The sequence below is a fragment of the Haemaphysalis longicornis genome, unplaced genomic scaffold (assembly GCF_048455015.1).
Source record: "Haemaphysalis longicornis isolate Haplotype H1 unplaced genomic scaffold, Haemaphysalis longicornis Haplotype H1 scaffold_3, whole genome shotgun sequence".
NCBI lineage: Eukaryota > Metazoa > Arthropoda > Arachnida > Ixodida > Ixodidae > Haemaphysalis > Haemaphysalis longicornis.
This window is the reverse complement of record NW_027526335.1, coordinates 84912660-84925028: the sequence shown is the minus strand read 5'-3', so window position 1 is coordinate 84925028 and position 12369 is coordinate 84912660. Positions and strand designations below refer to the sequence as shown.

Genomic DNA, 12369 nt, shown 5'->3' with positions numbered 1-12369 from the left:
TCACCGTGGACCTCTTGACGCGGCTGAGGCGAGTCAAAAGGCTCAACGTGTCGAGAAATCCAAGGTGTAACAAATAACCGCAATCCCACGGGAAAGTAAAAGAACCAGGAACAGACAACCAAGCTTTACAAAAAATCCGAAACCCGATACACACTGTGGAGCGCCTGCGGGTGTCGGCCCAGTCGGGAGCGAGTTCCGCCCTCACCCGTGCAGAGGAGCTTTTCGTGGAACACTCTGCCTTGTGACCTCGACGAAGACGTGTTGCTTCTGTACGTGTGAAAATAATAGTTTTTAAAGAGGATAGTCTTTCTTGGGCTACTTCGTCGCAGACATTTTGGCCTGTCTGTATGTCTGTCTGTCTGTAACTCGATTCAGCCACCCGGCCAAAGTGAAACTGAATCTGCACAATGGATACCCACAGCCTAATCTAGACTTCTAAGTCCGGTGGCAATGTTCATACTTGTCAACATTATTGAACAAGATCAAAACATTACGCAAATGTGAGGCAGAAAATCAATTCATAAGTGGTATTTCCAGTGTCCCTTTATTATAAAATTCATGAATGTTGGTTTTTTTACGAATAGCAAATGAAATACTGCGTCCACTGCAGAAAAAAAAAATCACTCCTTCGCCTGTTGTCGCCCGCGCCACTATAGCTCCTGGCGGCATTTTAAGAAATCAAACGGAAACAATAACAAAAGGTTCCACTAGATAGGTTCCACGTTCCGCTTGGAGCGCACGTTGAGTAGGGCAACGGGGTTCTATAAACGCGTCAGGTTCCTCGATTCACGCACGTCTCTGCCGTACGTCAGCGCTGGCATCGAGGCACCCGGCCTGGAGCAGTGGAACGCGGTAAATTGAAATTGACCTGAGCAAACCTCTAGCCCGCTTATCTTGGGAGGAGTGAGACGGTAGAGGAATAGAATGAGAGGGGTAGCGGGGAAGATACGGGAGGGGCGCCAGGCGACTATCGTCTTTCGTCGACATTTGCAACGCAAGGAGCAGATACGCGGCATACTCTTTTTTTTTTATTATATTTATCCCCCTACTCGTGCCGACGTCGTTGTTTTACGTAATTCCGTCGATAACCGATAACGGAAGCTTCAAAAGCCCACCCAAAGGTCAGGCAGCGCTACAGTTACAGTGGGAGATGGGAGAGGAACAGCATGAGACGGGAGCGGGGAAGATACGGGAGGTATCTACTTGGCAGGGACACCCGACGACTATTGTCTTTCGTCGAAATTTGCAACTCAAGGAGCAGATACGCGGCATAATTTTTTTTTCGTTATATTTATCCCCCTACTCTCGTGCCGACGTCGTCGTTTTACGTAATTCCGTCGAAGGAACCGATAACGCAAGCTTTGAAAGCCCACCCAAAGGACAGGCAGCGCTACAGTTACAGTGCGAGTAATTTTCATGTCACTTCGTTACCCTTCGCGGCAGCTAAAGTCAACCCCACCGTCGCTTTTCGTGCGGAAAGACTGGCGGTCGAGGGGAGACGGAAGCTAGAACAATCAATAAGCATCACAAGGCAGCCATTAATCGCAATGCAGACCCGCATAACTTAAACGACCAAATATTACTAGGACATTTTATGGCATCCAGCCATTTTATAAAATGAGCTGAAGTGGTTAATGTATTGGAATGGTTTAAAGGTAAATTATAAGTGGACAAGACAAAAAAAAAGCAAGGCGCGTTGGACCTTTTGACGCGTTGTACCGCTTGACTCCGCGGCTGTCACGTGGCTGTTGGACCTCTTGGCTCTTTGGACCTCTTGACCAGAAGCGCTTCAGAGACGCACCTGATTTCCCCGGTTCGTGAAGCTCAACTTTGAGTACCGAACTTGACATTTTCCGTTTTCATTTATAAGGAGTTCACAGTGCACATAGCGGCTTTTAACTACCAAGGCAGCTTCAGTAGCTGTCGCTCGCGCTTGTCGTAAACTCTTGCAACGGTACTGTACACGCTAGGTCATTTGAAAGCAGTGAGTGTGTTCGGCAGTAGCCCGTGGCGCGCTAAAGCAGCTGCCTTGTCCTCGTGTTTGCCTACGTATCCATTGACCGTGCAAGCAGCCAGGCGTAGCTCTTCTGTCGCCACGAGCTGTGCAGGGATGCGCAGCGTCGTCGGACCTGTTCTTCGTCAAACACGCAGGGTGGCCGCGGGTACGTTCGTCCGCACGCTTTGCATCACTGTCCAGAGCAACGACGTAACGCCACAACCGTTCAATTCGCCTAAGACGGCGGGGTAGCATACCTCCCGGATTACTAGTGGTGGTTCTCGACGATTAAAACGTTAAACCAGACCGACGGGCGAGTGTAACCGCTGATCTTCGATGCAGTGTCTCCGGCCGCGTGGAATTGAACCCCCATGAGAGACCTTTCTAACTATACTCAGCGCCTGTAAGACAACAGGCTAGTACAGTCGTCTTCTTCGTTACATGCGCCGTTATTCGTTGTAGTCAGCTGCGTTGTCTATAGAGTCGAGCTTTGAATTTAGTTTCAGCTGATGCGAAAGTGACCTTTTTTTTTCCCCCGGCTTCCGGGGGTTTAAAATGAAACACGTGCGAAATCATGGTTTCGCATGTGTTCGTTTATATAGCCCATTATTTACAGACTCGCCAAGTGTTACGGCTTTGTAATAAAGCGAAGCTTACGGCGTGGTGGAGCCTCGTTAAATGAACGGCGGCAAGGGAGGATATCCTTTGCGTCATTCTGGATTATATCGGCATCGTTGCCCATTTTCGCAGCTAATATACGAGCGGAAAATTCTCGCGAATTTTTTTACGTGCCTTGTTGCAGTGGTTAAGATTTTTCGTTGGGGTCCTGCGGGCAAGGGACATGTTTAGAGCGGGAAGCAGTGTTTTTTTTTTTTTTTTTTTTGCGAGAACATTAGCCCACAGTGTCCTCTTCGTGCGAGGACATTGGGGGCTAAGCTGGACTATTTTTGTTACTAACGCCGTGGGAAACGTCTCGTAATCCAAATTTTGTGTTCGTAGGGTTTTTTATTCGTTGGCCTGTCAGGCCCATCTCTACTACATCGTTTTCCACCGGCCCCGGTGCTGTGTGCACTATTTTGTCGCGTTAAAGGGGCACTGACACAAAATTTTGAAGGCGAGATAACTTCGGAGATAGATTGGTGGGAACACATATACATCATCTGCAAAATATCAGCGGTGAATACAGCCTAGAACATATTTAAAATCAATTTTAAAGTGTGCGAAACGCAACCGAGCAGCCAGCAGGGGACCACGCGCAATTGTAAATAAACAACATCCACACACGTCACGAGTTTGTGTTTGCCGCTTCCGCACTGCCGGCGCTTTTTGCCGGCTCGCCCGGCTCGCCGCTCCAATCGGAGGGCCGGAGGGCGGAGCTTCTGCTCTCGAGAACGAACGACCCGATCGTTGGCGGCGGAGGCGCCGTGATTTCGTCAGCTCATCGGGCAGTTGGCCACGACCAAAGTTCTACAGCGATTCCAAGCGCTCTGTTTCTATTACTGTTTATTACCATTGGATGCGAAAACGCGGCGGAGGCACGAAAAGCCCACTGAGCTAGCCGCACGGTCGCTGTGCAGGCGGCGGCCACGGCCGCGGCCGGTGCAGGTAGCTCGAGTGATAGCTTGTTACCGCTGCACGAAATTGTCCCCAAGTCCCGACCATGGTGGCTTACATGAGAAAGGAGTTAATGATGCGATGGCGGGTTGCATTAAAAATTGTCATCTGCACCGCTTACGAGAGCGGCACGCGAATATCCGCCGCAGTGCTAAGCCGAACACATCTGTAGGCGGACCTGTAGGCAGACCGGCCGGCTGCTCCCAGCGCGCGTCTTGCCACCCACCGTCTCGAGCGTCGCGCGTCGTTCTTTAGCCGCGGTAGCATTTGCACTCGCAGCGCCTGCGTCACATCCACGGTCGCTTTTTAATTAAGCGCCTCACGAGATCAGTACGTGGGGGCATTCGCAGAAACTGCCGTCGATGCGGATTCGACAGTGCTACGGCGGCTCTGCTCTGTGATATCCCTCCGACGGTCACGTGGTCAGCTTTGTTCACACAAAATCCACAAAATCCATCGTTTCGCGGCACTCGCTGAAACCGAAACTGCGACTGGCCGCATTGAAAATGCCTCTAATTAAACAACCGTCGCATGCTGAAGCAAATGAGGTTTCTACAGGTTATAAGTAGGTCACTAGCTACTTATCGCAACAAAAAAAACAAGATGCAAAATTTTTGTGTCAGTGCCCCTCGCGTTAAGAGATATATTGGTCGTTAGTTTTCGTTCACGCAGATTTCCTTAGCCGTAACTTTCAAACGACACTGGCTCTGGCGTTTCAATCTTGTATTAAGTATATCACCATATGCGGGATGGAAACGAGGTATACGTTGCTTCTATCATTGCAGCATTTCAATCTGGGGTGGAAGCCAGCTTGCGCGGGTGGCGCCAGGCTCTTTCGTCTATTCTGCAACCGAACCGTCGCTGTGAATGTTTATTCCCATGCACGCTGCGTGCGTCTAATAGCTTCGCGGCGCTCTCCCCAACCGTATGCTGCTCCCCCGCCCCCCTTGTTTTTCTCAGCGCTTGTTGGCATAAAGGCGTGAAATGAGAGTGAGCTGAGTGTCTTCGTGGGGAAATTAAAAACTGGGCGAAAAAAATTTGAACGAAGCGTGGGGCGCGAAATATTTATTATACCAATATATATATATATATATATATATATATATATATATATATATATATATATATATATATATATATATAAAGTGTGTTTGTGTGTAAAAAAATTCCAGCTGAGACCGTATAGTCATGTTTCGTTTTCCCGTTCGTTTTTGTGGGCGGGAGAAAACTTTCGGTTACGCCGCCCCCTTCGATGTTTTCCAGTCTCCGGTGGCGTGGCGTGCGAACGCCTCTGCAGTTCTTTAAACTTTCTTTGTTTCTTTGTTGCGAAGCAGGCAGCAGCGGTGCGCGTCATTCCCCGCTCTTATTTCCCTCGAGGGTAGCGCGCTCGCCAAGGTAAATCACCTGCCTCGTAGAGTAATTTCGCTTTCCTCCGTTGGGCAGGAAAAAAAGAAAGCGCGAAGAATGGCTTCACCCGTCACTGTTGTACCGGTAATCGGGAATTCAAAACGCGCGCGCATGCCACAACGGCCGGTGTGAAGGCCGGGTGTTGGCCCCCGCGGGCTCCGACGGAGCGCGCACCGAGCGACGCTCGTCGCGTTCGCTCGCGCGCCAGAACGCGCCGAGCCGTCAGTCGCGCTCTCACCGCTCCGGAAGAACCGAGCGCCGCGTCGCCTCTTCACGACGATCGGATGCGCGTTTCCTGCGCTACTTCTGCCTCCCGGCCGCACTTCCCCTCCCCCTCGTCGTCGTGGCTTTCTCCGGCCCTGTTGTGTGCCGACGGACAGACCGCACGTGCCCGGCCGACCTCCTCGAAGGCTTGTGTGGTGTGCGCTGCGCGGTGAGTGTTGGCGCTTGTTTGGTTTGTGGAGCGCCTGTGCGGGCCGAACCCGGTCGCCGTGTGCCCTTTGTATGAGTGCCGAGTGAGCGCTCCGCCGTCCCGAGTGTATATTTGGCGTATTGTGGAGAAAACGGCGCCGGCGCGTGGGCCGCATGCGAACGAGCTGGTAGCAGTAGTACGTGACCCCCCCCCCCCCCCCCCTCGGCATTTGCGGTACTTTGCGCCCCCCCCCCCCCTCTTCGTCGTTTTTCGCTTTTATTCCGTGTTCTACCAGCCCCAGTATCACGGAGGATATGGCTCTGCGTATGTGCAATAGCAAGGTCGCGGGCTCGATTTCCGGTTGCTGCTATGGCTGTTTTAACGCCCGTGTGTACAAGATTTAGACCCGTCATGTCCCCAGGTTGCACCACTTTTCGGGCCTCCTCCACTAGTCTTGCCTTCCTTTCCGTCGCTGCTGCGCTGTATTTTCTGTTCATTTGCTCCCCCATGCAGTCCAGTGGGAACCGTGATGAAATACTTCGAATAAAGCGAACCTCCACTACGGCGCGCCTCATCGCCTGCGTTGCGTCGGCGCGTTAAACCCCACAATCAATCAATCAATCAATCGAATAAAGCGAAATTTCAAACTGAGCGATTTCGCCATAATGAATCTACGTTCTTGCGCATGGCCAAGTTTTTGCTTCATTCATTCATTCATTCATTCATTCATTTATTCATTCGAGCGGGATCATATCCTGTTTTGTTTTTTTAAAGAACTAAGAAAACACGCTTTTTGTGTAACGGTGCGGGAAGTTTAATTACGCTTCTCCTAGTCGGCGAAATGTCGCGGTACCGTCTTTTATCTTTTCTTTCTTTTTTTTTCATTTTGTTTGGTGTGCTTAGATTACGCGTCGCACGTGATGGCAGTGCATAATCGTCCTCTGCGGCGGAGGGTCGCAGTCTGTCGACCGGCTCGGACGACGTTAGCGCCCGCGCCAGCTGCTACCTCGCCTTCGCCGCGGCGTATCGGACATTTAATCGATTTTCCGAAGCGGAATATTAGGCTCCCGTTACGTGTAGAAACAAATGTTTGGTATGCGCAATAAGCTTACGTCCGCTGCTTGGCGAAATGGGCGAGTGCACGCGGTTGATCATCGTACGCCATCGTCGGAGCATTAAGCAAACGTCTCCTCATTCATGTTTGTAGCGTGAAGGAATGGCGATTCGGCTAAAAAATAAATTAAATGCTCGGGTAGCTCGTGTTCGTGCCAATATCGTTGACTTTACTGTTAAGCATTGTGGTGCTGAGCCCAAGGACGTGGGTTCGATCCCGGCAGCGGTGGCTGCTTTTCCGATGGAGACGGAAAGACAAAGCGCCCGTGCGTCGAGGTTTCGGCGCGCGTTAAAGATCCCTGGGTGGTCAGAATTAATCCGAAGACCCCCTCACACCAGATGTAGCTTCGGCGCGTCAAACCCCGTAAACTTGAATTTGACTTTCCTGCTGACTCACGATGGCCGACATTGCGTTGCGCTGCTGAGCACAAGGTCGCGGGTTCGATTCCCGGCCGCGGCGGCCGCTTTTCTGATGGAGGCGAAGAGCAAAAACGCCCGTGTGTACGAGATTTCGGCGCACGTTAAATATCCCCAGGTGGTCAAAATTAATCCGGAGCCCTCCACTACGGCGCGCCTCATCGCCTGCGTTGCGTCGGCGCGTTAAACCCTACAATCAATCAACGATGGCCGACATTGAACTTATAACCCTTTGGCTTGCCTCTGGGTGGTATCCGAGTACTACAGCTTTTTTCCTAGTCGTGGTAACGTTGCGCTAAGGCTGGGGCTTTCGAAGACTCGTAGACAGTCCATCGCTGAAGAGGGCCTGGTTACGTTTCTTGTGAAGTAGGTCTTTTTTAAAAGACGGCGTTTTGGCTTGGCGAGATAAGGTTGGCGAACTAGTCTTGACGTCCTGTTATTCGCTACGCTGGCTTCGGGCATTGACTTGGCGTTGGTTGCGACATTCCGATGGAAGCTTGCGCTGTCCACTTGACCGCGAGTGTGTGCCACTCCTATTGGCGGTGAGGCATAGAGAAAGAAATACTGGTAAGAGTGGACACTCCCATAGAGCCCTGCGGCCGAATGACTGTACTGTAGTGTAGCGCACCGAGCGGACGGAGAGCCAAACTACTAACCATACTTTCGTACGTTCACTTTCGGTTTCGGTTTCGCGGACACCGATTTTGGCGGGTAGTTTGAAGGACTGGAAAGCGCTGCTCATAGCGACGGGCATCGGTACGGTATTCGGACGCTTTCATGCAATAATTAGTGTTTATTTGAATATATCATTCTCAGGCTTAGTGCCCGTATACTTTTACAAAAAAAAAACTTTTTTCTGAAAACGTGAAATTGCAATTTACAGTACCATTCACACTTGGTTAAGAATTCTGTCGCGTGTTCACATGTTGCCGAGCCACATAAAAGAGACACACCATAAATGAAGAAATATTTATTGCATGGCACTAAACGGAACAAGTTCAAATTGTCATCATTCTTTGCAACACACATATAATAATAAACAGTGAGTAATACACAACAGAGACAATACACAGTAGTGAGAGGAAAATACGTTTCCAGGAATGAAAAAAAAAAATGCACAAGTAAAGGTATCACAACCACACAAAGGATTTTTTCTCCACGGTAATTGAAAATGCAGAAAACCCAGAAACTCAGCCATCCACAGGTTTACTTGTATCTACGACACCCTCAGACTGTGTGCGCTGTTGCAGTCATACAAAAATATCAACAATAACATAATCTAGACACTCGGATACTTGCAACTGTTTACAACCCCTATCTCCGCAGATAATTTTCTTAGTCTGGCAATTTCTCCAGTTAGGATGTGGAAGAAGGGAAAAACTTTAGCTTTGATGGCCTCGCTTATTTGATGAACGCTAATGAGATCTATTGCCTCGGGGCAACTTCAAATCAGTATCAGTAATTGAACAGAAATCCCATTTATGTGGAGATGCACACGCAAAAGGTTAAGAGGAAAAAAATCACCTTACTATTGGTTTCTTGCAATGGTGCATTTTCCCAAGAAGCCGGGTTACCTTACGAAAGCGTTGCCTTCCCAGTAAAGGCAAAGGGCCAGGCGGGGATATTTTAGGTACGTGCACGTAGTCAACCGACAGGTTCCAGGCTCGATTAAGGCACACAAATTCATGCCTTCCGCTGTCAATACGAACAGTTTAATATAAGAAACAGGGAAGCAGTATATGCTTCTCGTGTATGAGACAATGGTGGCACATTACAGAATCCCATAAGCATTTGACAACGTAGGTCCCACCATGGTTCTCTTCATCTAGGCCAGTCCGACAACAGGCAGCACATATGGTGACAAACGACATTTAGCATGACCTCTTACCCTGGCAGTCTTCATAATGTAAAAGGGTTTTTCTGAATGTACTGTTTTCACAATATTACAACTAGCAGCAACAATAACTTGCGAGTGGAGTTTGGAGACTGTATACGCTGTTGTTAGTGGTTTTAATGATATGAGGCATGTCAGTGATAAAAAACCATTTGTTCCTTGAGTCAACGATAGTCTTTTCAGTGGTCACGCCTTATTGAGTGCCGAGACTTGCGTTAGATTTTAGGTGCTAATGGCAAGGTTCAATAGATGGAATACAGTTGCGGTATCCATCAGAAGCATCAATGAGGTAGCAAGAAGCATTGCAGGCAGTCATCAATACAACTGAATAACTCTGGGAGAACAGTTGGCACGGCCACTTCTGTGAGTCCTGTGAGGGCACGATTCATGAAATGCTTGCACCATGTTTGGTATGACGAATGCAGCTGGCTGGTTGGCTCTGTCTTGAGGGCACCTGTAGACCTGCACAGGTGATAGGTGATATAGTACACAAACTGCTTGCAATGACAGATGATATGCGAATAGTCTGTAAATTTCACTGCAACTAGTATTCAAGTATTGCCTCCAGTGCATGCCACCTATTTAAAACACAAGTTCTCTTATTCTATTCAGCAATCATGCGGTCAAGCTATTAGCAACACTTAAAATATGGGTCTTTGTAATTTCGCAACACTGGTTAGGCACATTCTTAATGCAATTCACCTATTGTTTGGGTTAACAAGAATGATAACGCTGCTCACATAGCCTGAATCCCTTTGTCTTTTTTGTAAAATCAGGACAAAGAGCGAGAGCGAGCTGAACGTTAAACAAACCTGTTGCCCCACGGGCTCGCGAAAGAAACGCATCCCGAGAACGGGCACCTGGCGAAAGTATATTTGGGCGCTGTGTGGGCACCATGGCAAGCAGCAGTGAGCGTCGTACTGAGTACTACTGACCGTCAAAGGCCATGCCTTAAAAAGATATGACAAGAAACACACAGTTCCGACTGAATAGGTGCAATCTGCGCAATACGTGTTTAATGAAACTAGCCAAAATATGACCAGAGAAAAGAGAGCAAACGCTTGAAAAAACGGCAAGTGTGGAACAGTTGTATGCAATGCCTGCGATACCGGAATTGATATACGATGTAGAACGAAGACCAAATTTGATGGTTTCAATGCACTGCCCACTCACCCCGCCTCGAGCAAAGCTGTTATCTGCCGACGAAAGACGCGTTTTTACCGTACCTGGCGCGCCAAAGCGAAGCGACGAGCGCGCGTTATCGGCGTCGGCGAGCGGGTTCGCTTTGTACGCAGGCAGCTTGGTATGCACCCATGTGTAAAACTTGCGATGAGTGTACGGCTACTGGTTATGCCCAGATAAGCCAAATTAATGCAGATACGGCTACTTCGCCGTGTACGTTAGCCCGGACGGCTTTGCAGCGCATCACGGCCATAATAGCAGTAACAGTTGGCCAAGCTAGCAATGGCTAGCTAGTATAATACAACGCAGCCTGCGGCTCACGTAATTCAGTGCAGCGAGAGCGCACAACGCCTGCTTCGCCTACGGACCGCCGGCCGGCTGGCCACTTCCGCAACTCACAGCCGTCGTTTGCGGCACGTAAACGCTACGTGCGACGACGGGCGCGTACCGCTGGCATCCCTCAGCGCTAGATAAAACTGCACAACCAGCCTAAAATACCATTACGTCCAGCTAAAAAATGGTGTCTTACGCCTTTCCGGCGCGTTTCCAAAGCGCTTATCTTAAAGACGCAGCACTAGCTATGCCTCATTCCCTGAGGTTACTCAGTGCTCGCAGCGTTTGCAGTACAAGGAAACGTAAATATGATACGCCACACCAGCACTTTAAAAAAGAAAGTCTCACCTTTCGTTCAGGATGCAAAACCGATGTCGCAAATAAAGCGCTAGGCGTTTCCTTCTCAACAACAGAGGTTAGCACGAGGCTGCAGAAACGCACGTGCAAACGCTGCCGGAAGAGCCAAATGGCGGCTTGCGCTTGCGGCTTGGCCAGGCTTGGCGCAAAGAAGCCACAAAAATTTACATTGACAGCCATTCAACTTATTACACAAATAAAAATGTGTAGTCTAATGTGTAACAAAATTTTAAAAGTATAATATTGTGTGTTAGTTTATTTTAAATATATAATTTTTTACCACTTGCGCCGACTGCCGGACGGCGCGCGAGTCAGGCCACTCGGCCGCGATAAGCCCGTGTGTCCACTCTTCTAATTTTTTATTTCTCTATGGGTGAGGTGTTTGAGTGGCGCCCCCTGGCTCTGACGTCGGCTTAGGGACTCGCGCCGCTGTCGTCTGCTACACTCCGCTTGTGAGGGACAGCAGTGCTTGTGCTAGAAATCGCCCGCTTTGGTGCTTTAGGGCATTAAAAAGCGTATTTCTGGTAATTCAGTTATTTTTGCCGCATTTTGACACTTCTGAATAATTTAAAGCTGCATCCCCCACAAGTTTGCAACACACGAGGAGAGAGAGAACAACTTTCTTCAGAGCATCGGCCAGAAGATCGTGTGCAACTCGTCCTTTCTAGCTTATTCGCGAGGTTCAGCGCTCAGAGCTCCTCTATAGTATTCAGAATGCGTAGGCTTCCCTCCAGTATTTTTGAGATGCTCTTATGAAGACTCAAAAGTCTAATGCGTACCAAGCACCGAGCCCCTACACGCGCATTGCACTGCAGGAAATCAAACGGCTGTTTTCTATTTCTTTCGTTGTTGTTGACTTGTATCAGATGAACGCTTTTTTCCCGTGCCCAACGCATTAATTTTTCTGCGCCGTCACAAACGTCTTATTACTGGTGTTGGGAGGGTGTTTGGGAGGCTCACAAAGATCGTGTGGATATTTCCTTCATGTTGTATGGCATACATTCCCTTCTTCACAAATTGGCCTTCATTACGGCTGCGTGCAAGAAGGTGCATATCCGCAGCGTGTGTTGTTTATTCACATGCGAATGCAATGAGAAGGTTTGTGCTAAACTGCCGCGATTGCGCCCCTGACAACGTTGTCCAGAGTATTCGAAAGCGGCTTTTGTGCTCCTAATTTCTATGGTAACCATCGTTATCATAACGAACTGACTCTCAACCCGAACAATTATGACATGATTACGGTGTTGAAGGCTTGATATACTCGCTAACGAACGCAATAAATAGTATACGTGCATGCATTACAAGAATGGAAACCTATGAATATTTCCAAGCAGCTCTTCATTGTTTCCCAACCCTTCCAGGCGTAAAAATAAATCCTGGTTTACTCTGAATGGCGTTCTATGAATTGAAAGAAAGTACTATTACTTTCTTGTCCTGGACTGTGGACCCGGCCTACTAATCAGCTCGATTTTAATGTTAAATAGTTACCCCCTCCTTCTCCTCCTCTTGAGTGCAGTTTTCCTATAACGCATATCTGAATATTGTGAAGATATGGCTGTGGAAAATGTACCGAAATATCCCTCCAGGTCTGAACAAACATAGTGTTACTGTATCTTTACCGTATGCGTGTCTAGTTTTGCTCAA

The 12369-nt window shown here is 48.8% G+C and overlaps 1 protein-coding gene and 1 long non-coding RNA gene across 5 annotated transcripts in view; one reads left to right on the top strand and one right to left on the bottom strand.

Annotated features, from left to right (window-relative positions):
- The window catches only part of Synd (protein kinase C and casein kinase substrate in neurons protein Synd), a 110568-nt gene that overhangs the window by 61031 nt on the left and 37168 nt on the right, over positions 1–12369 (top strand). The window contains exon 1 of one of the 4 annotated variants that reach the window (XM_077703608.1): positions 5274–5450. The exons of 2 other annotated variants lie outside the window; for them this stretch is intronic. The gene's annotated coding sequence lies outside the window, so the exon portion shown is untranslated. Of the gene's footprint in view, positions 1–5273; positions 5451–12369 lie in introns of those variants that run through there. One more of the 4 variants, XM_077703613.1, reaches the window with a different exon arrangement.
- Positions 7915–10841, bottom strand: LOC144174757 (uncharacterized). The gene is made up of 2 exons (XR_013323518.1): positions 10717–10841; positions 7915–9315 (listed from the first exon to the last, which is right to left on the bottom strand). It is a non-coding gene; the product is annotated as an uncharacterized LOC144174757 (long non-coding RNA).